Here is a 23,139-nt window from a genome sequence, read left to right as displayed (position 1 = left end):
TAGATTCTGCTAGGTATAGTATAATGCACAGCACATCCCCTTACAACAAAGAATTTTCCAGCCCCAAATGTCAGTAGCGCTGAGAGACCCTGGACTATAGCAAGGGATCTGGAGTGGGGACCAACCTGTTAGCATCCTGGAACAACCCTGGGTGAGTTCCTTAACCTGAGTGTCTATAAAATGCAAGTCTGAAGTGCTATTGTGGAATTAGATGAGATAGTGTAAATAAGTACTTAGCTCACAGAGGTGCCCTGTAAATGGTAACTCTTAGTATTATGTCTGGTTGGTAAATCCAGGGACTATGCTTTAAATAGACAGCTTTGGCTTTTGAACCCATTGTGTACAGAACCCAGTCAGGTTTCATTTTTCTTTTTTAATAAATTTATGTATTCAGTTTTGGCTGTGTTGGGTCTTTGTTGCTGCGCACGGGCTTTCTCTAGTTGCAGCTAGCGGGGGCTACTCTTCGTTGCGGTGCGCCGGCTTCTCATTGCAGTGGCTTCTCTTGTTGTGGAGCACGGGCTCTAGTTGCGCGGGCTTCAGTAGTTGTGGCACGTGGGCTCAGTAGTTGTGGCTCGTGGGCTCTAGAGTGCAGGCTCAGTAGTTGTGGCACACAGGCTTAGTTGCTCCGCGGCATGTGGTATCTTCCCGGACCAGGGATCGAACCCGTGTCCCCTGCATTCGCAGGAGGCTTCTTAACCCCTGCGCCACCAGGGAAACCCCGAGTCAGGTTTCTTGATTCCATTCATGTGTCCAAGAGTAGGGCCCCTGGTGTCTGTGGTTCCTTCTGCATTCTGGCCTAGGTTCTGCCCTGGTTCTGCTGGCAGTGGGCTGCAAATCACCCCAACCAGGTGAGCAGGGCAACGCCCCAGACCTTTCTTGTGGAGGGCAAAGATGAGCTGAGGCTGGAGCAGCTTTCGGTTTCCTCCAAGCCACACTTGGAAGGAGGAGAAGGTCAGGTGGGGAAGCCCTACCCACACCCCCCCAGCTTGTCTTCTAGGCTCTACTCGGACCCCTGTCTCTGTATGGTCAGAGCTTCCTCTGCTGTGTGAGCAGGCCAGGTGTCTGGCAGTTTCTCTTTACTTTTCCTTAGCCCCTCCTACTCAAGCAAAAAGTTTTTGGAGGGGTCCCTTCAGTTTTAACAAAATACTCCAAATCTGCTGCAGTTTTTGCTTTGCATGGGGCTCCCCAGCCATCTGGGAGGAGAAAGGAGGCCGCCCATAAAGCCCAGGCTCCCTTTGACTTTACTGCTTTGCTGTGTTTTTCTGTTGCGCTCTGAGCCAGAGGAGTGGGTGGTCCATTCAGAGTAACCAGGGGAGTCTCAGCAGGGTGGGGGTGGGACGACATTCCAAAGTGTTTAGCAGACCCACATGTAAATAATGCAGTGGTTTTTCAGCTGTGAGCTAGAAACCATCAGTTCTGTGGTTCTCAGTCCTGGCTGTACAATAGAATCACCTGGGGCTTTCTAAGAATGCAGATGCCTGGGCCCCACCCCAGACGGTTGATTCAAAATCTCAGTGGGCAGGGCCTGGGCATCAGATGTTTTAAGATGCTCCTTAGATGATTCTGATACCCAGTGAGAGTTGAGAGTCAGGACCATGCCTTGTGAAATTAATGACCTGCATTTAAGGATAAAAAGAAAGAAAAAAAAGAAAAGTATAAAGAAGAGAACCGAATTAAAAATGTGAGAGTAACATAAGTATTGTTTTGTTAAGCTTTTGTTTTAGTGATGAATGTATACTTGCTTGTGATGTAAAATATGTCCCTTCTAATGGGTTGCAGTCAAAAAAGTTTGGAAAACTTTGCTTTAGAGCCTTAGAGGTATTTAATTAATATTGACAAATTTACCTCTTTCAATATTTCTGTGCATGCATCTGCTGGACAGGTTTTTTTTGTTTTTATTTTATTTATTTATTTATTTATTTATTTATGACTGCGCTGGGTCTTCGTTGCTGCATGCAGGCTTTCTCTAGTTGCGGCGAGCGCGGGGCTACTCTTCATCGCGGTGTGCGAGCTTCTCATTGCCGTGGCTTCTCTTGTTTTGGAGCACCAGCTCTAGGCGTGTGGGCCTCAGTAGTTGTGGCACGTGGGCTCAGTAGTTGTGGCTCGCAGGCTTTAGAGCGCAGGCTCAGTAGTTGTGGCACACGGGCTTAGTTGCTCCGCGGCATGTGGGATCTTCCCAGACCAGGGCTCTAACCCGTGACCGCTGCATTGGCAAGTGGATTCTCAAACACTGTGCCTTCAGGGAAGTCCTGCTGGACAATTTTCAAAGTGCTCTTATATACCTTGTCAAATACAACTTTTGCAACCACCCTGTGAGGCATGGAAGGTAGATATCATATTGATTTTTTTTTTTTACACGTGAAGGAAACTTGGGGCTGGAGATGGTAAGAAATTTGTCAAAGTCACAATGAGAAAAGGGCAAAAACAGGGACTCAAACCCAGGTTGAGTAGCTTCCGATTACTGCTACAGGGCTCCATCCACCACACCTTTCTGTCTCTTCTGATGTAGATGGAGCATGAACTTGATGCAACTTCAAATAATACATCAAAATAATAACTATTGACTGAACATCTACTGATGTCAGGAAATGTACAGTTGACCCTTGAGCAGCCTGGGGGTTAGGAGCGCCAGCCTTATGTGTGGCCTGGGTAGTCCTGGCTGAGAAGGAACCTGAACAGTAACCCTGTGGAGGGAGATTTGATGGACTTCTGGGAAGTGGTCTGAGAAGCAAAGGATATCTTGTTCATTCGTTTGTTTGTTCATTCATTCATCAGTATTAAGGGCTTACCAAGGCCAGGGTCTATGCTGAACACGGGGTAAAGATGGAATGTTGAACCCAAATGCAGTCCCCGCCCCTACAGAGGTGACAGTTTGGAGTTGAGTTGTAGGGAGGATGTTTTGCTTCAGAGGTAGGTGGGGAAAGGATTCCTCAAGGCTTTCTCATACCTGTGCACAGAGCTGAAGCAAAGCGCAGGCCATGTGTAAGTAGAAGGTGCTGGTTGGCTGTACTCAGGAGCTTAGAGTGGAAGAATAAGACCTCATGTTATGGGGATATATGTATATGTATAGCTGATTCACTTTGTTATAAAGCAGAAACTAACACACCATTGTAAAGCAATTATACTCCAATAAAGATGTTTAAAAAATAAATTAATTAAAGAAGAAAAAAAAGACCTCATGTTATCCCACATGACATTCAGAACCCCACTTCCCCAAAGGTGGGGAACCGCCCTCTGCTGGAAGTCACCTGGGTTGGACGATCAGGTTGAGTTAAGCCTGGGGCTTAGGGAAGTCTTTTGTCCTCAGCATGTCTGGAAGGGTACAAGCTCCAAGCCATCTAGATCGCTAATAAACTGACCCTGTTCTCTTATGTGACGAAGACTCCATACTATAGCAGAGCAGGGCTTGTTGAATGAGTGAATTAATAATAATTATAATAAATGTTAGTCTATGATAGAGGTAATGGGAGACTTCAAGATTTCGAGGCGAACACACCCAGAGAAGAACCGAGCTCTCCCCCCTTTCCAGGCTGAGGTGGTTCCTGGGGCTGTAAGAACCTAAAGGAGATCAGAGCTAGGGTTATTGATTTAAGAGGTTTTTGTTGGTCTTGAGACACTAGCATTAAGGGCAGTGACATTTATCTGATTAGGGTGATGTAGTCCAAGATTAAGAAAAGCAAAGAAGGGCTTCCCTGGTGGCGCAGTGGTTGAGAATCTGCCTGCCAATGCAGGGGACACGGGTTCGAGCCCTGGCCTGGGAAGATCCCACATGCCGCGGAGCAACTAGGCCCGTGAGCCACAACTGCTGAGCCTGTGCTTCTGGAGCCTGTGCTCCGCAACAAGAGAGGCCGCGACAGTGAGAGGACCGCGCACCGTGATGAAGAGTGGCCCCCGCTTGCTGCAACTAGAGAAAGCCCTCGCACAGAAACGAAGACCCAACACAGCCATAAATAAATAAATAAATAAATATTTTTTTAAAAAAAAAAGAAAAGCAAAGAAGAAAAAAAAAAACCCTCAATTCTTAAGGAATAGATAATTTGTTGCTTTTCACCAGTAGCTTGAAACTATGTATTTGCCCTATTCTTGCACCTGCTCTTTGGAGTCTGAGAGAATTTCGCGAGGTTCAAGATAAGTCTACAGTCTAGAAACTGGAGAAGGGCTACCCTTACCCAAACCACTTGAAGATGGAATGAAAATACACATACTCTGCTGAATATTGCCTGTAGATCGTTCTTTTGTGAGAAGTGAAACTTTGTTGGTGAAAACTATCTTCTCATTTTCCTTTTAGACTCAAATTGGTTGTATAAAATATGGAAGAAAAAGGAGGAGGATGTAAAACCAATGATGAGTGTAGTGGCTCTTGAATTAGAAAATTTATATTCTCCCTGGTGTATTTCACTCCGTCCAAAGAAGTCATTCCAGGAGTCTCATCTTAGCTTTTCTATTCCTGCACTTAAGCAAGATAGGGGCATCAATATTCTCTTGAGTTGCCAGGAACCCTGAGCACTTCATAAAGTAGTATTAGTCAGTTTCATGCATGGGCTAATGCTGGGGTTGGAATTGGCTGCAGTGGTAGAATGTCACCCAAACAGACAGGTTCAGGTAAAGCGCCAAGAATTTCATTGAAACTGGGCAGCATTTCAGGCACGTAGAAACTGATTCATCAAATCTCATTGTGGTGAAGAGGTTCAGGTTAGTTCATGAAGTACGTACACAATTTTGTCCCATGAAAGAAAAAAAAAATTAAACTATTTATAATTATGTGGCTGTGATATGTCTTATGGCCTGGAGGACCATCGTGTCTAGATATATTGACCTAATTCCAAAGGAGGTAATGATAATACACCCACGTGTGCATGAAGGCATATAGAAACATAAAATACCTACTATGTATTGAACAATTCCTGTGTGCCAGGCATTGTGCAATGCACTTTTTTTTTTTTTTTTAACCTTGTCTCTACTCCCCGAAACAAGTTTAGGAGAGAGAGATCCCAGTTTACCAATGAGAAAAAGAAATGAAGTGGCTTGCTCAACGCCACTACAGTTAGTAAGTATCAGAGCTGGTTACAGATCCTCATTTCTGAGAGGGCCTGGGGCAGATGAGTTTGGGTTTAATAAAGGGCTCCCTTACAGTGCATCTGTAGCCTGGAATGGGTCCAGGGTGGGATTTCCTGTCCGCCCGGCTCATCACCCTATTTAAGGGATTCCAGAAGCTTGGAGTTGCTAAATTTATATATGTGGTTCCCTGAACCTATTGAAAGCATAGGCTCAGGGGGGCAGGGGCTGGGGGTAGTGCGTTGAGCCCGTCTTCATGATTTCATATGCCTACAAAACCACATACTGTATATGTGTGTCAAACAGCTGCACAGACCATTAAAACTTGAAAGTCCTTTGCTTTAGGCTGGGGTGATAGTAGCTTCATTTGGAGCCACCTGACAGCTCATCTAAACTCTGGCCTGTGATTAGGTGTATCTGGCTGAAAGATACAGGGTAATGAATCATTTAATGGATGTGGTTGATTTAGAAAACTTTCAAAGCATGGAGAATTTATAATAATCACTTTAAAACAGGTTTCATGGGACTACCCTGGTGGTCCAGTCTTAAGACCCCACGCTTCCACTGCTGGGGGCACAGGTTTGATCTCTGGTCAGGGAACTAAGATCCTACATGCTTCACAGTTTGGCAAAAAAAAAAAAACCAAAAACCAAAAAAAGACCAGGTTTGATGATGAAAAGATTGGGCAATAATGGATGGCCTAGAGTGACAGTGAAGTTCTCAGCTGCAACCCCATGACCCCCCATATTTCTGGCCCCAGAGCCAACCCATGTCTAGAGAGGCAGGCTGTGATCCCGGTTCCTTTTGAACCTAGAAATGACAGCTTCAAAACCCTCTCTGATCTAGGACAGATTGCATTAGTTGAGCACATGTTGTGTGCTGGCAGTTTTACCTGTATTATTTCCTCTCTCTCTTAAACTTTCTATTATAGAATATTTCAGACAGACAGAGGTGGACAGAATAGTAGAATACACCTCCACGTGCCCATCCCCAACTTCAACAATTACCAACTCATGGCCAACTTCTCTACATACACCTTACCTCCAAATGATTTTGAAGCAAACCCAAGCCACCATTTCATGATTTGGGCGCATTTCTAAAAGATGAGCGCTCTTTTATCATAATTCTTTGAACATGACAACAACCCTATTAGGTACCATTGTATCCTTACTTTATAGGTAAAGACAGTGAGACACAAGGAGGTTAAATTATTTGCCCAAGGTCATCCAAGGCAGAGTCAGGATTCAAACCCAAGTTGCCTAACTCCAAAGCCTGTCCTGTTAACCACCACATTCTGTTAAGGTAGCCATTAGACCCCTCTGCTGTAGCTAATCCTGCACTGCGGAATTGGATCCTGGAAGCAGGAAAGCAAACTCCCAGGGACAACACTATTGATTTCTGTGAATTCAACCACCCAATCATTGCTGCAAGCAGGGTCTATTTAGGTACACAGGGATAGAATGGCTGTGAAAGTCTTAGACTTGTCATCTCGAGGAATGAAAAGACTGGCCTGAAATATTAATGGATCCTCTTTGGGCAGCAAATCTGACAAAGCAATCAAACCCTTATCGTGCTAGTGTTTGAAAGGGTGGAGAAACCCACAATGAAAAAGACTTCACAGAGAATATGACTGTCATTGTGCTTTGGCTGCCAAGGGAAGTAAAAGGTTTCTTTTAAAATGAATTTTCCTCTGGTTTTCTCTCTTGGCAGAAGGAATCATAGTCTTCCCACTGAGTCTTTTCAGTTCGTTTCTAGCACAGCTAATTGTGTTTATTTGTCTCCAGAATCACATGTCTGCCTCCTCTCCCTTGCCTTTTCTTAAGGTATCTTGCCTGCTGTGTACTACGGTTGCTGCCAAAAACGTTCCTCTCACCTGGGAGCAGTTGGCTGACAGCACAGAGTAGATCTTGGGAGGCCACCTGTCTCTCCAGAGATCTGACCTGGCCTCAGGCGTCCAAGCCCACCTCAGGGGAGAGGGAGAGAGATTATATAAGCTGGTGGGGAAAGGAACCGTATCATTTGCCTTGTGGCTGCCCTTTTGGCCCATCGGGGTTAAGAACAGAGCAGAAAACACGTGAATACTATTGATTGACTGATCAGGAGCTTTGCTAGTTCAAGTTCAAGAAATTGATTCTCCATTTTTTCCTATCAAAACAAGCATCACACTGACTTTTCTGTTTAATACTTGTCGTTTGGCTTTGGGAATCGCTGACTTTTAAGTGATTCTCAAACCTCAGTATCTTTTCTTACCCCCTTCCCCATGAAGTCCAATCACAGAAGCCGTGTAATCACTGGAGGACTACCCAGCCCTTCTTAATCCTCTCGCCTGTGAAACACCGAATGGTGGTCCTTGTCGGGGTGCAGGTGAGAACGAGCCTAGAAATTCCACATTTGACTCTCTCTGGGAACACCATGAGACCACTTTATCAGACGGTAACAATTTCTGGGTCCATGAGGACCTCAGTCTGTGTCTTTTTCAGGGAACATCTATTTTCCTTAAACCTTTGCTGTTGCAAATCTTTGAAATTATTTATTTATTTATTTATTTATTTATTTATTTATTATTTATTTATTTATTTTGGCTGCACCAGGTCTTAGTTGTGGCACGTGGGATCCTTTTTTTTTTTTAAAGTTGCAGCATGCGGACTTCTTAGTTGCAGTGTGCGAGTTTCTTAGTTGCAGCATGCATGTGGGATCTAGTTCCCCGACCAGGGATCAAACCTGGGCCGTGCATTGGGAGCACAGAGTCTTACCCACTGGACCACCAGGGAAGTCCCTGAAATAATTTTTTATGATTTCTGTGACTTCTACTTTTTGGAAAACTAAGGAAAACAGTAGACTGTGAGTTGCTAACTCTTCATCATAGAGTCAGCTCAGGGATGGCAAATACATGGCTTTGTGCCACGGCTCCCTCCTGAGCCTGGTGTCCCCCAGGAGCGGTGGCAGACTTGTACATCGATCACAGCATCTTCTCTGGAGCTCGCCGGGGCCTGAATGCCTCTCAGTGTGGGACCCCAGGAAGCCAGTTACCAAGAGTGTGGCCTAGGGTTGACACCTCTGTGCCCTCTCCTAAGTAAGTGGTCTTTAAAGCCCTTCCCACACTAAAATCTCTTGAGCCTTTCTGCCTGTGGTCACATTAGATCCCTAACAGCAAGGGACCAGCTCTCCTCTTTCACCAAGAATCAGATTAAAGGGAGGGGATGTGTTACCACTCAAGCATGCTAAACCCTTTCTGGAAAACAGATGATGGGGAAAATGTTTTAAACATTGATGGTTCACGGAGGAATTGGAGGTCGTGACTCTCCCTTTCCAACCCATAGTGGGTTTGTAGATTGGGTTTGTAATTTGGTTGGTGAGTCAGTAAGACTAATTAAGGTCATCCTTTTTATGGAGAACCAGAATGTTTAATGCCCAAGGGGAATATAAAGGAAATGGGAGCCCAAAGCCTGTCCTTTAGGAGTTCCTAATCTGGTAGAGCAGTTGTATTAAGCTGAATTTAGATTCAGTGTAGTTTAATGAGATGCGAGGAGGAGAAATTTAGTGCCTGGTTATAATTAACTCACTCTCAGCTGACTAACATCCTTTTGAAGACATTTGGAAGGTATTAAGATAATGCCTGTGAAGCAACAGGACTTCCTTGACAGAAGATGTTATAAGTATTTATGACCATATTATAGATAATGTACAGGGCTGTAAGGAATGGTTTGGTCCCGTCTGTAGTCACCAGAAATTGTTACCGTCTGATAAGCTGGTCAGGCAGAAGCTGCAAGGGCTGCTGCAGGCCTGGCTGTCTCCAGGATGGTTAACAGAGGATGCCGAGCTGCTGTCTGGGAGGTTAAGATCAGGCTGGTGTGCATGAGTGTGGTTTTCTCTTGTTTTAATCAACGGTACATTCTTTTACAAGAAAAGAGTCAAGAAAAGTCTTCTTGCAAGAAAAAGCTCATTTTGGAGTGCTCTGACTTACCAGCAAGGACCAGCAGAGGTACTTTTTCCATTTCAGAAGTCTCAACAGGATAGTGAGGGCAGAGGAAGGGAGAGGGGGAAAACCATATAGGTCAAAGAAAGCATTAGATTGACCAAGTGTTCTAAAGGTATTTTTCAAAAAATCAGGTTAGGTTTAGAATCCCTGTCCTAAGTGTGTACTTTTATCTAGGAATGCTTATCTAAAAATCATACTTAAGCTGAAATAACTCCTGGCTTACTATTATTCTTTACTTTCTCCATCTTTTAGGACATCATATAAAAATAAGCCAAAAAACATCATTTGCTGTTGTTATTCAGGAACGTCCAAAGTATTTGAATTTTCTGGTGTGGATAAGTGGCCTGTGAGGCTGAAATAGCGAGCTGGGGAATAATTGCAACTTTTCAGTAGATACTACAATCCTTTGTGGAAGGGAGCACTGGGGCAGTGGAACTGCAAGTACTGTGCTGACCTTGAATTTTTCTCGTAACAATAAGTGCTTGTCTCTTCCCAAGACCATATGATCTGTGGAACTTGCTGGAATAGCTTCTGGCTGGTACTGTGTCTTTTGTTTTCTCCCGGCACCCTGGGACTTGAGAACACACTCTTTGGAGTTTAAAATCATCTTATTTGAATGCTGACTTGATGGTGAGCTTATATAATTAGCTATTAGACACTGAATAAACTTAAAACTTGGAAGTGACACTTTTTGGACCTGTAGTCATCTTGTCTTAGGCTTGTAATGACATTCTTTTTTTTTTTTTCCTTCAACTTTAATTCAGAAATATCAAATTGTTGGCCTTTAATATTCTCAGTTTACAGATGGCGCTACTGGTGCCAGAAGGATTGTGGTTTATTTGTAAGTATGTGATTCATTTAATTTGAGGAGAGTAGGATTTGGGCCTTCTGCCTTCCAGCTCACTTTACCTCCAAGATCAATACAACTTCAAAGAAGAAGTTGTCTGTTTCTTAATGGTGTTTATAATGGCTGTGGCTTGTTGATATTAATGACCGTGTATCTACTTCAGGGTAGCTTTGATTAATCAAAGTCTTCAATTAAACTAATATTTACTGACATATTCTACTTTGAAGACAAAAACATCAAAACACAAGAAAATAAAGTCCTGTTGGAACTTTTATTTAAGAACAACTTCCCAGTAAATCCTTAGGTTCACCACAGGCACCGTCCAGTCTTCTTGACCATTGGTACCTCCATCATCCAAGCTGCATCATGACCACTGACATCCAGAAGGAGAGGAAGGACCTGGACAGTTCTGAATTATCAAAATTATCACTTACACATTTAGGAAAGTGAACTAATGCATTTTAGAATGATGTTCAATAAATGAGGTTGGAACAGAAAGCACTTCCTGAATAGGGTAGACATTCAGGGCGTGGCCTCTGGAGTGAGCCTACCTGGTTCTGGATTCTGGCTCCACTACTTCCTGTCTAGGTGACCTTGGGCAAGACACTTAACCTCTTTCCTCATCTGTACAATAGGTAGAAAGAATAAATCCCATGTCATAGAGTTGTGAGGAATGATTGTGAGTTAATAACATGCAAAGAACTTAGAACGGTGCCCGGCGTAGAATAAGTGCTCCTTATACTGAGTTATTATAATAACTATTACTGGCGACTAGATAAAGAGGAGCACCAGGTTAAGATGAGGGAAAAATATCTCTCTGGTTTCTGACTTGAGCACCTGGCTGAAGCTATTTACTGAACAGGAACAAGGAACCTGGGATAGAAATAGGTTTAGTGGAGGAAGCTCAATTCTCTCTGTGGGTCGTATTCATTTTGAGGTATCTTTGTTACAGCTGAGCAGAGATACCTTGTGGGCATTAAATAAGCCCCATTCCACGTAATGACTAAGTTTTCTGTGTGCTACGGGTTCTCTCCTTGGTTTTCTTTTGGATTTCTTGTGAGCTGTCAAAAACAAATTAAATTCCAGGTGCTTCAGAATTTCCATCTGAATAATATTGAACATAATAACGGCACATAGTAGACTCAGCAAATGCTTTCAAAAGGTGCTAAGGGGGAATTCCCTGGAGGTCCAGTGGTTAGGACTCTGCGCTTCCACTGCAGGGGGCCCGGGTTCGATCCCTGGTCAGGGAACTAAGATCCCACAAGCCTCATGGCTCAGCCAAAAAAAAAATGTCCTATGTAGCTTAGATAAAGGTCTATATATATATATATATATATATATACACATACACACACACACACATATATATATGTATTTGACTACTCTAGGTACCTCAAGTAAGTGGAATCATACAGCATTTGTCTTTTTGTGTCTGGCTTTTTTCTCTTAGCATAATGTCCTCCAGGTTCATCCATGGAGGTTCATATATATATATGATGGTCAAAGCCAAGACTGAGATTTTGACATGGAAACAAGGAAGGTAAAAGCCAGTATACTTTTAGTATGTCTTTCTTTCATTCATCCATTTGTTCACTCATTCTTACAATAAATATTTACTGAGCACTTATTGTATAAGCCAAGTAATGTTCTAGGTACCAGGGGATACATAAGTGAACAAACAGACAAAAATACCTCTGCTAATGGGGCTTATATTCTGGGCCAGCAGCAGGGCTAGGACAGACAATAAACTTAATAAATAAAAATAATATATTAACCTCATACCCATTAGAGTGGCTACAGTCAATAGCTAGAAAATAACAGGTGTTGACAAGGATGCAGAGAAGTTGGAACTCTTGTGCACTATTGTGAGACTGTGAAATGGTGCAGTCACTATAGAAAATGGTATGGCAGTTCCTCAGAAACTTAAAAAATAGAATTACCAGTGATCCAGCAATTCCACTTCTGAGTGAATAAGAACTGAAAGCAGTCTTAAAGAAATACTTGCACACTTACGTTCATAGCAGTGTTATTCACAATAGTCTAAAACGTGGAAGCACCCTAAAGGTACATCAATGGATGAGTATATACATATTCATATAGTATATATATACAATGAATATTATTCAGCCTTAAAAAGGAAAGATATTCTGACACATGGTCTACAACATGGATGAACCTGGAGGACGTTATACTAAGTGAAATAAGTGAAATAAGACACAAAAAGACAAATGCTGTATGATTCCACTTATATGAGGTACCTGGAGTAGTCAAATTCATAGAGACAGAAAGTAGAAGGATGTTTGCCAGGGGCTGGAGGAAGTGGGAATTGGAGAATTGTTGTTTACTGGGTATAGAATTTCAGTTTTGCAAGATGAAGGGAGAGCTGGAAATGGATGTTGGTGATGGTTGCACAACAATGTGAATGTACTTAACTACTGAACTGTACAGCTAAAAACGGTTAAGATGGGAAATTTTATGCTAGGTGTATGTACCACAATTTTTTAAAAAATTTGAGAAAGACTATAATATATTAGGTCACAAGGTGAAAAGTACAATAGAAAACCAAAAAAAGAGTAAAGCAGAGTATCAGGGTTCTAGAGAGCTCAGGAGGGTGCAAATGCAGTATTAGATCAATAGGACAGTGGGGAGGCCCCTGTTGACTGAAGAAAAACGCACAACCTAAAAGTTGCAAGTTAAGTTTTATTCAGGGACCTCACCGAGGGCTGACTATAGCCCAGGATATAGCCTCTCAGACAGCTTTGAGGATCTGCTCTAAAGAGGTAAGGCAGGAGCCAGGATATATGGGAGTTTTTGCTCAAAACAAAACAAAACAAAACACATAGTTGAACATCAAAAGATCACTGCTAGTCACAAAAACCAGACATCTCAAGTTAAGGACTTGAGTGTTTTTCTATCTATGGGAAGATACAAGAGTCTGGGCTCATTGAAATTATTCCGTAGATGTACATCTTAACTCTGTAGGGCCAGTATCCTGTTTTTCTCCACGCTGAATTCCCCTCAAGGCTCACTGTAGGGGTGTCTGCAGTGAATGATGGCTTGGTGGTGGGCAGCATTCATTGTTTACTGGAATGGCAGGCAACATTTTTTGTCTGCACCTCCTTGAGAAGATGAGATTTGAGCAAGGCCTGGAAGGAGCTGTCTGTCTCTCGGCTGTGATTACAGTCGGTATCTAGATCGTCCAGGGCCCCCAGATGATATGTGGCGAGGCCCGGGCAATGATCACGTGGTGTGTCTCTGTAAAGTTCATGAGTGGTGGGCAGCTGACGCAGAAACTGTGGACATGGGCATTTCAACTCAATTGGAAAAACAATCCAGGCACTCCGGTAGCACTTTGCACAGATTATAATCAGATGTCATCTGAGACTTGAGGTTATATTACAGTAAAGAGAAATGGTTGTTCTTATACTTGGCCCTTTCTACAGTCAAACTCCATAACCTAGAAACAACAGTCAGGAGTTTGATTTTTTAATTACACCTAAGTTTGCATGTTGTTGTTTAGCCCATTTCCAATACATGTTTTAAACTCCATAAGACTAGGATTTTCAGGGCTTCAGCTGAGCTTTCTGTCAACCCAAAACTAGGCAGTGCAGCTCAAGAGTACTTACTTCTGTTTTTCTTTATCTGGTAGGTCATAGGGCATGGAATGGTGAGCTGCTTATAAAAATCCTGTGATCTGGACATGTTAGATTACTAATTTATGAGGCTGGTATACAGAGGTATCAACTTACCATCATTTAAGCCACTACTTTGTACTCAGGAAAAAAATTGAAAGAGATTTGCAGCAGTGATTCTTGAGTTGATTTTTTTCACATCTCATTTTTTAACCTTTTCCATGTCTAATCAAAAAGAAGTACAATGAGCATGAATCTCTACTTTGGAATCAGGAAGAAATCCATCACCATGCCCCCACCTCCACGACACTGAACTTGGAAGGGAGATGAACATCTGTAGGTATCAGGCACCTTTGCCCCTTCAAGATCCTGGCCCCAGGCGAGGATTCTGAAGCCACACCAGCAGCCACTGAAAACACACGTGCTGTTTGCGACTCTCTCCCCAGACTAAAGTTGCACGATCATTGCTAAAGTTGCAGGGGCGAGGTGAAGGGAGGAGAAGCATACTTCCTCTCTTAAGTCCTGTCTACGCTGATGGCAATGAGCATAGGTTGACTGAAAAAGCACAGCACCAAGCTCAAAAATAGCCCCATCCTCACCCCCCCAACCCGTGTTTTGGTAACACTGTTATCTGCCCAATGTTTGCTTTTAGTTCTGAACACAGTTATTTTTACACCACACGGCTTGTGGGACCTCTGTTCCCCGACCAGGCGTTGAACCCAGGTCATGGCAGTGAAAGCCCGGAATCCTAACCACTTGGCCACCAGGGAACTCCCTGAACAAATTTCTTATAAAATTTTTGGCATAAACGTGGTATCTTGGGAGCTTTGAAGAGAGGAGGAAGAATATTTTCCTTGATCTTTATGCACAAGCAGCTGCCCACAGGCATTTGGCCCCAGGTGGTTATCAAGCTGAGAGTGTCCCCCTCTACATCCATTTTCTCCCAGCACAGAGTGTGGACGGTAGAGACAGGCTTCTCTTGGTGGTGAAATGATAATTCATGGGAAGGTAGCACCCTTTAGGTATATACCTTTGTCATTAGATATAAGTCATTCCGTGGTGATAGCAGTACTTAGTAGCAAAAGAAAGAAGGAAAGCTCAGTGGACTCCACATTCACTCATTGAGGGTCTACTCTGGGCAAATCTACGAGCCAGGCTCTAAGTTGGGGGGAGGGAATTTAATGCCACATGAGACAGTGCTTGCCCGTAAGGCCTGCTAGGGATATAGAAGTACCCAAACAACCACAGGACAAAGTTATATGTGATGACATCATTTTGTGACACAAACTTGCAGGTTGCAGGAGAAGGGATATTGTTTTGGGTAGATCGGAAGGTGTGGAGGAATCACTCTCTGAGAGGTGCCTTCAGGAATGGGTGAGGTTTTCTAAGGTAGAGATAGGGAGGAGGCCCTTCCAGGTAAAGGGAACAGCCTGGCCCAAGACCTGAAGGGGAATCCCCGTTGTAGGCACACAGCTAAGAAGACCACACTGCAGCCTTGTTCGTCATAGCAAATACAGGAAATAACCTGCATGTCCGTCCACAGGAGGATGGACAAATAAATTGGGGTATTTGGAAAATATTCAGCAGAGAAAATGAATCAATTAGAGAATCATGTAGCAATTAATGTGGAAAAAACACAAAACATTAAATGAAAGAAAGAAGGCTGCAGGAGGTTAGGTGCAAAATTTATATAAAGGTTAAAAATATCCAAACAATATATATAGTTTATGGATTTTTATTTTTATTTATTTATTTTTGATTTTTAACATTAATTTATTTATTTTTGGCCGCATTGGGTCTTCGTTGCGGCGCGCGGGCTTTTCTCTAGTTGCCGCGAGCGGGGGCTACTCTTCATTGCGGTGCGCGGGCTTCTCACTGCGGTGGCTTCTCTTGTTGTGGAGCATGGGCTCTAGGTGCGTGGGCTGCAGTAGTTGTGGCTCGCGGGCTTTAGAGCGCAGGCTCAGTAGTTGTGGCACGTGGGCTTAGTTGCTCCGTGGCATGTGGGATCTTCCCAGACCAGGGCTCGAACCCATGTCCCTTGCATTGGCAGGCAGGTTCTTAACCCCTGCGCCACCAGGGAAGCCCTGGATTTTTAATTTTATGATTTTTTATTATATTATTACATGTAGTTATATAATTTTATAATCTCATAATGTTTTCATAAGAAAACAGTGGGAATGAAAAACACCAGGTTCAGTGTATAGTGGCTGCTGCTGGGGAGGAAGGAAAGGAATGAGTGATTATAGGAGGCTAGGTCCCAGTTACCTGCATTATAGACATAGATGATACATACAGGCTTGCGTACGGTCATACATATATATACACACACATACACATATATACGTACACGCATATATTTATATTTATATACATGCATATATATATTTTTTTAATTGACGTATAGTTGATTTACAGTGTTGTGTTAGTTTCTGGTGAACAGCAAAGTGATTCAGATACATATACATATATATATACATTCTTCTTCATATTCTTTTCCATTATGGTTTATTACAGGATATTGAATATAGTTCCCTGTGCTATACAGTAAGACCTTGTTGCTTATCTATTTTATGTATAGTAGATTGTGTCTGCTAATCCCAAACTCCTAATGTATCCCTCCCCCGCCCCTTTCCCCTTTGGTAACCATACATTTGTTTCTATGTCTGGGAGTCTGTTTCTGTTTTGTAAATAAATTCATTTGTAGCATATTTTAGATTCTACATATAAGTAATATCATATGGTGTTTGTCTTTCTGGCTTACGTCACTTAGTATGATAATCTCTAGATCCATCCATGTTGCTGCAAATGGCATTATTTCATTCTTTTTTATGGCTGAGTAGTATTCCATTGTATATTTACCTCATCTTCTTTATCCATTCATCTGTTGATGGACATTTAGGTTGTTTCCATGTCTTGGCTATTGTGAATAGTAATACTATGAACACTGGATGCATGTATCTTTTCAAATTAGAGTTTTCTCTGGATCATGAATGTATTTTAAAATCTGAAGTAGGGCTTCCCTGGTGGCACAGTGATTAAGAACCTGCCTGCCAATGCAGGGGACATGGGTTTGAACCCTGGTCCGGGAAGATCCCACATGCTGCGGAGCAACTAAGCCCGTGCACCACAACTACTGAGCCTGCACTCCAGGGCCCGTGAGCCACAACTCCTGAACCCCGGGCGCCTAGGGCCCATGCTCTGCAACAAGAGAAGCCACCACAATGAGAAGCCCGCGCACCGCAACGAAGAGTAGCCCCCACTCACAGCAACCAGAGAAAGCCCACGCACAGCAACAAAGACCCAACGCAGCCAAAAATAAATAAATTAAATAAATAAATTTTTTTAAAAATACCTTTAAAAAATTTTTTTAAAAATAAAATCTGACAAGATTTTATTTTTATGTAAATATGACATAAGATTTGACAAGCAATTGTTTGTCGTATCATCCTTTATACTTTTCTGTATATTTGAAGTATTTTGTAATTTCAGAATGAAAGAGAAAGTCACAGGGCATGTTTAGGAATAGTAAATGGTATATAGATCCGTGGTTTTCAAACTTTAACGTGACCCTTAGTAAGAGATCTATTTTATTTTAGGAACCAGGAGTTTCATGACAGTACTTATCCTTAATGTGTGAGGTGCACCCTGACATGTTCTGTTCCCTTCACTCTGTTTCGTTCTTCATGAAATCTACAGTGGATAATGTTGAGGATGTGGATCAGGGCAGGGAAGACTTTTGACGGCAGCCTCAGGGATTTGAGCTTTACTTGGCAGAGAGGAGAGGGCTCCTGGCAGCTTTGGGGCATTATCCTCATCAGAGCTGAACTTTAGCTAAATCAAATGAGACGGAACTGTGGCCAGAGATTGGAGGAGGCAAGGTCTGTTAGGAGGTTATCATCATGGTTTAGCTGGGACAGTGTACCAGCCTGCAGGGGAGTGAGAGAAGGAGTATACTGCAATTAAAAAAAAAAGGAGGGAGGGCAGGATTTGATGACTGGAATGTGAGGGAAGGAGGAAAAGGAGAAATTTCACTTTGATTTCAAGGCTTGGTGACTAGGAGATTGGTCACACTGGTAACAGAACTAGGCACAGCCGAGGTTTGACTTTTTGTTTGTTTTTTATTTACTTTTTTTGGCTGTGCCGCTTAGCGTGTGGAATCTTAATTCCCTGACCAGGGATGGAACCCACGCCCCCTGCAGTAGAAGTGCGAAGTCTTAACCACTGGACTGACAGGGAAGTCCCAGCAGAGGTCTGGTTTTAAACACGCAAAGCTTAAGATGCTGATGGGATCTCCGGATGGATAAAGTGAAGTCTTGTTGAGGTTAAAAGGCACGGATACAACATGGTCTCATAATGTTGATGCCTTTTTAAAGCAGTACACAGTATTGGTGAGGGAAACAGAAAAATTCGATGTCATCAGGATGGGGCTGGGTGGCAGGCGTGGAGTACTCCAGGGTAGAAGCAAAGGGGCTGGCACGTTGGGATGGCAGTGGGGCAAGTGAAGCAGGTGAAGTAAGACAGAAGGGCTGGGGGTTATGAGGAGCCTGGAGCGTGTGAGCTGGGGTGAGGAAATAGTCCAGGTGGAAATTAGGAGCGTTGTGATCAGGAAGGAGGAACGTCAAATCTGAGATCCTGGAGCTCAAGTAACCCCGAGTGAGAAACCACTACCGCCTTGTTGCAAGCCAGGTTGTAATAGAATGGAGATGAAGACCAGAGCAGTGCGACATTTCACAGCTGTTGGTCTGAACTGAATAATCAACTTTTCCGATGAAACTCGCCTGTGGAATAACTAAGGATTTTTAACCAGATCAGCTACTGATTATGAGTTTCTCCTTCATATTGTAGAAAAGGCCATAGTGGAGAGGGGTTCCCTTAGGAGAGCCTCCTGGAATGTCCTGGGAGAGGGCTCTGGACAACATAGCCAGATGTCCCAGCGGGAGCCAGGATTACTAGCCTGCTGTCAGCTCACAGGCACACGGGTTCCCACGTCTTATCCAGCTCTTCCTATTCCATTTGTGTTTTATGGGCTTTCATTTTCGGAGACCTAGGTGGCTGGGCTCTTGAGCATGAAAGTCAGAAGCAGTGCCCCTACCTTAGGGCTGATTCGGTTTAGAGCTGTGAATAAATCACTTCAGTTCTCTGTGTCTCGGGGCAGGGGAGTTCAGGATTAAACACATACACACTACTATATATAAAATAGATAACCAACAAGGGCCTACTGTATAGCACAGGGAACTATATTTAATATCTTCTAATAACCTATAATGGAAAAAAATCTGAAAAAGAATATATATATATATATATGTGTGTATGTATAACGGAATCACTTTGCTGTACAGCTGAAACTAACAACATTGTAAATCAACTATACTTCAATAAAAATTATTTTTAAAAAATTAAAAATGCAAATTTTTATATGCATAAAAAAGATAATAGTGGAAACTCGAAAAAAATTCTCCATGCCTCAGGTAGTCTCACAGTTAAGTAACACAAACTTAGATTTTTTTAATGTCTTGAGTGACTTCCTTGTGCAACTCAATGAATTTCACAATTTAATGTAAAGAAGGCACACGTACAACCAGCTACATCATAAGGCTAAGGGGATATAACAGGTTGTGATTAATTCTGCTTGAGTCTGTTGCTAAACTTCACAGAGGAGGTTATAGCTGAGCCTGGATTTGAGAGAGAAGCAGGGTTTGCCAGGCGTAGAGGGGTACTTGGCGATGCGAAGTGTGTGGCTTGTTCAGGGAACCAGGACAGTCTGTTCTGCTTTTTTCTATGCAATGAGAATAAAAAACTAGGTCTCCTAACTCCTGCTCCAATGTTCTTTTACTTTATTTTTCTTCCGCCTCAATGTTCTTTTACTTTATTTTTCTTCTGCCTGGCCTCCCTTCCCTGCATCTTTGCTTAGGCATTCTTGGGCACAAAAGTACCAATGATAGGAGGAAATAGACTAAAAGTCATCTGGTGATTGGAAATCCGGTGAACAATTTAAATATTGTTATGGATACCTCCCAAGTGGATGAACTACACCCAGATAAACAACATCCAAGTCAGATGTTGTTTCCTGTTGAAAAATCCCTAACATGTTCCTTGTCTAAAATCTTACCGGTTTTACCTTTAGAAGCAAAGAGGGCCAAAGGAGAGTCTTCTTTCACTCTGTTTTTGAACAGTCATCCATTGACACATTCTGGGCCACCTTTCCTCTGATAATTGCTGATAGGAGGAATAAAGGATGGGTAAGTCCGTGTTTCTGTCTCAGGGAACTTGCAACCCAGGAGGGCTCTCTGCACACACAGCAGGGAAGTAGCACGTAAGTCCAGACGTTCTGCTAACCGAAACGTGTGGAGTAGGTAGGTAAGCATTCTGGGAGGAAAGAAATTAAGATGACCTGGAGAAAACTTCATGGCCAATGTGGAATTGAACTAAGGCCTTGAGGCTGTCTAAAGAGAAACTGAGAATGAAGCAACCTGCTTGATTCTTGGTAGCAAATAAAAAGCCGAGGTCTTGGGACCACCAGGGGAGTGTACAGCATTAGCTGCAAAGGGGTTAACGTTGAATTGCTAGGAAACGCCGAACTCCTTACACAGCGCACCAACCCAGCTTTTCTTGGTTATCAGATTCTTCTGCTATGGAAAGTACATTTCCAGGATTGATTTCCTGCCAATGGCAATCTGCGGCTCTCTCCGGAGTTCACCTGGGCTGGCCCGGGTCCCAGCAGGTTTGCCGATAGGTGATGAAGCTTCCTACAGGCGAGAGGCTGCATAGCTGAAGCCAGACCATGCCGAATGAAGCCAGTGGTTACACTCTTGTGGAAAGTCCTGGGAGGCTTCCTGACCCCAGGCTTTAATTAACAGGCCGTTCAGACATCAGAGCTTACCTTTACCCAAACAAGCAGTCTCTGAAGGAAAAGGGTCACCATACCAGCCAGCCTGGCCGTTGACCTTAGACTGCTCAATGTGTTCTAAACTGTTCCCAGCTCCTCCGAATTCTCCCGCTAGACTTAAACACAGATACTACTTATTGCATGTGGGCGGTGCATTCTGGGTCTGTACTGATGCGTTTTGAAAATAGTACCTGCTCAAGTGAGGAGGTGAGCTGAGATGTGGGAAGGACGGGAAGTAACAAAAAAGAAAATACAAGGAGTCCCAGCTGAGAGTTCCAGCTGGAGAAAGAGAAAAATCCCCAGGGCAGAGCAGCAAATTATAATGCTGTCTTTTCTTTCTCCTGCCCATGTTAGGCGGAGCCACAGAGGAAGAGGTTCAGAGGTGGAGGGGGTCACTGAGCCCAGGTGACATGTGTTCCTGGCACACTGGCACACAGGTGTGCCTCGCTTTTTTTTATAGGCAGGGTTCAGCCGCGCCAGGTGCCCACAAGGTCGGGGACTGACTCCCTTCTTAACTCTGTTTGGGTTTGTGCGCAGCGGGAAAAGTCTTGCGACAATATTGCATATACTGGTTTTCCCAAGCTAAGAGAACGTGATTGCTGCCTTACCAGCAGATGTTACACAATTTTTTTCCCGTTTAACGCCCCACCCCCAGCCCCATGACCATTAGCTTACATCCGTGGTGGCAAGTATAGCTAGGTTACTCCTGCAGACAAAACGTGTTGCCTGCCATTCCAGTAAACAGTGAATGTTGTCCACCATCAAGCCCTCATCCACTGCAGCTGCCCCTGCGGTGAGCCCTGAGGGGCATTCAGGGTGGAGAAAAACTGGATACTGGCCCTACAGAGTTAAGACGCATATCAGAGGAATAATTTCAAGGAGCCCAGACTCTTGCATCTGCCCATACATAGAAAAGCACTAAAATCATTAACTTGAGATGTCTATTTTTTGAGATTAGTAGTGATCTTGCGATGTTCTGCTACATGTTGTTGTTGTTTTTCCAACAGAAACTCCTATATATCCAGGCTCCTCCCTCACCTCTTTGGAGCAGATCCTCAGAGTATCTGAGAGGCTGACTCCTGGCCTATAGTCCTCAGTAAGTTCCCCGAATAAAACATAATTCTCAACTTTTAGGTTGTGTGTTTTTTCTCTAGTTGACTCTCCTGACAATAACTTTATTACATGATCTGCTAACTAGTTGAGCTCAAAATCCACAGAATAATACAAATAAGTATGTATTCCTTTATAATGCTGGGGTGTTTTGGCAGCTGGGGGGAGGATGTACTAATTAATTGTACTAATTAATCGTTTTACCAGTTTTTACAGATTTCTGTCAGATATTCCTATTTGTTGAATAGCAGTAACTTCATTTACAAAAGTAGTAAATATTCATCGTCAAAAGTACTATAACAATAGTATCGACTCCAGACAAAAAGTAAAATTCCCCTGTCATCCCACCACTTAGCAATATCTGTATTGATGTTTTGATTATTTGCAATTCCATACTTTTTCTGTGCCGTAGGTATATCTTTACAGAAATGGGATGCATACTTTTAATTTGCTTCTTCCTTGTACTAATGTCTTCCATTCATGTATTCATTCAGCAAATCTTTGTTGAGCATCTACTATGTGCTGGTCAGTCACTGTTCTAAGTGTCGGGGAGACTGCAGTGAGAAACAAATAGAGCACATATTTATGTCCTGCGTATCTCTCTATAACAATAAGTGTAATATATCTACATAATTATTTTAATGGGTGTGTAGTATTCTATTGTATAGATTTATCATCATTAAATCAGATCTCCCATTTTTGGATGTTGAAATGCTATTTGTTTTTTAGGTTTTCTTAAATATGGAGTGGTTATGCATTAACGGTTGGTGAATCTGAATCCATGTTAAAATTGTCTCTGCTCATAATAGGATTCTGCTGGTACTGCCGCTTTTTAAAATATGACTTTATAAACAGTGGTATGATACTTGGCAGATGTGGCTGCAAAGATCAGTGTGGGCCCAGCAGCCTCTCACTTGATGGATAACTGAGGAGGTCCTGGGGTTGTCTGAGGCCATTGCAAGTCTACCTCTGTCTCTGGTCAGACCAAAGGCTGCTCACAGCAGGGTTCCAGGCCTTATAAATGGGTATCAAGCTGGCATTTTGGCTGCTGTTCCTTCTCAGCCATTTATGGTTTTGCAGCATTGTGGGAGGCTGGGCTTCTGTGGATTCTGGAAGCGTTTCTTCTGCCCTCTTTGATGGAAATTGCTGCTCTTTTGTTCTCTGTCCAGCAACCAGCAGGCCACCTTCCTGACATCTGCATGAGGCCGTGACACGAGGTGATGTCACAGGATCTGTTTGTTGGTGACTTCAGCACACTGCCGGATCTTTAGCACGAAGCAAAACATAGTCCAGGGGAATTACAGAATTTCTTAGCATTAGAACTTGTAGAGATTATACCCCCAGTTTTATGGACAAAGACACAAGTGTAGAGAAGTTGAGTGATGTGCCTAAAATCCCATAGTTAGTGGTAGAGCTGGAACTGCTAATTCCTCATCCAGGGCTTCTCCAGGGAATCAGCTATTCCAAGTTTGTGGTCAGTTCCCATAGGGCCCTTGTAATAGATCAGGGAACACCATTGCTTTAGAGTCCTCTATTTGGCCTCCGGATAAAATGTCATCAGTACCAAACTATGTCCGTTTCGCAAACATGGAGCTTTTAGTTTTTTTAGATGGCATACTCTAGGTGTAAA

General features: G+C 43.1%; 1 protein-coding gene across 4 annotated transcripts in view; it reads left to right on the top strand.

Moving 5' to 3' along the window:
• The window catches only part of PAQR8 (progestin and adipoQ receptor family member 8), a 52,569-nt gene that overhangs the window by 6,652 nt on the left and 22,778 nt on the right, over positions 1–23,139 (top strand). For 2 of the 4 annotated variants that reach the window (XM_082411699.1, XM_082411698.1), the window contains exon 2: positions 21,407–21,495. The exons of 1 other annotated variant lie outside the window; for it this stretch is intronic. The gene's annotated coding sequence lies outside the window, so the exon portion shown is untranslated. Of the gene's footprint in view, positions 1–16,572; positions 20,837–21,406; positions 21,496–23,139 lie in introns of all 4 variants that reach the window. One more of the 4 variants, XM_082411700.1, reaches the window with a different exon arrangement.

The sequence above is a fragment of the Balaenoptera physalus genome, assembly GCF_965194825.1.
Source record: "Balaenoptera physalus genome assembly, chromosome: 11".
Classification (NCBI taxonomy): domain Eukaryota; kingdom Metazoa; phylum Chordata; class Mammalia; order Artiodactyla; family Balaenopteridae; genus Balaenoptera; species Balaenoptera physalus.
Note: the sequence above shows the minus strand (reverse complement) of the source record. Positions and strands in the feature narration are given on the sequence as shown.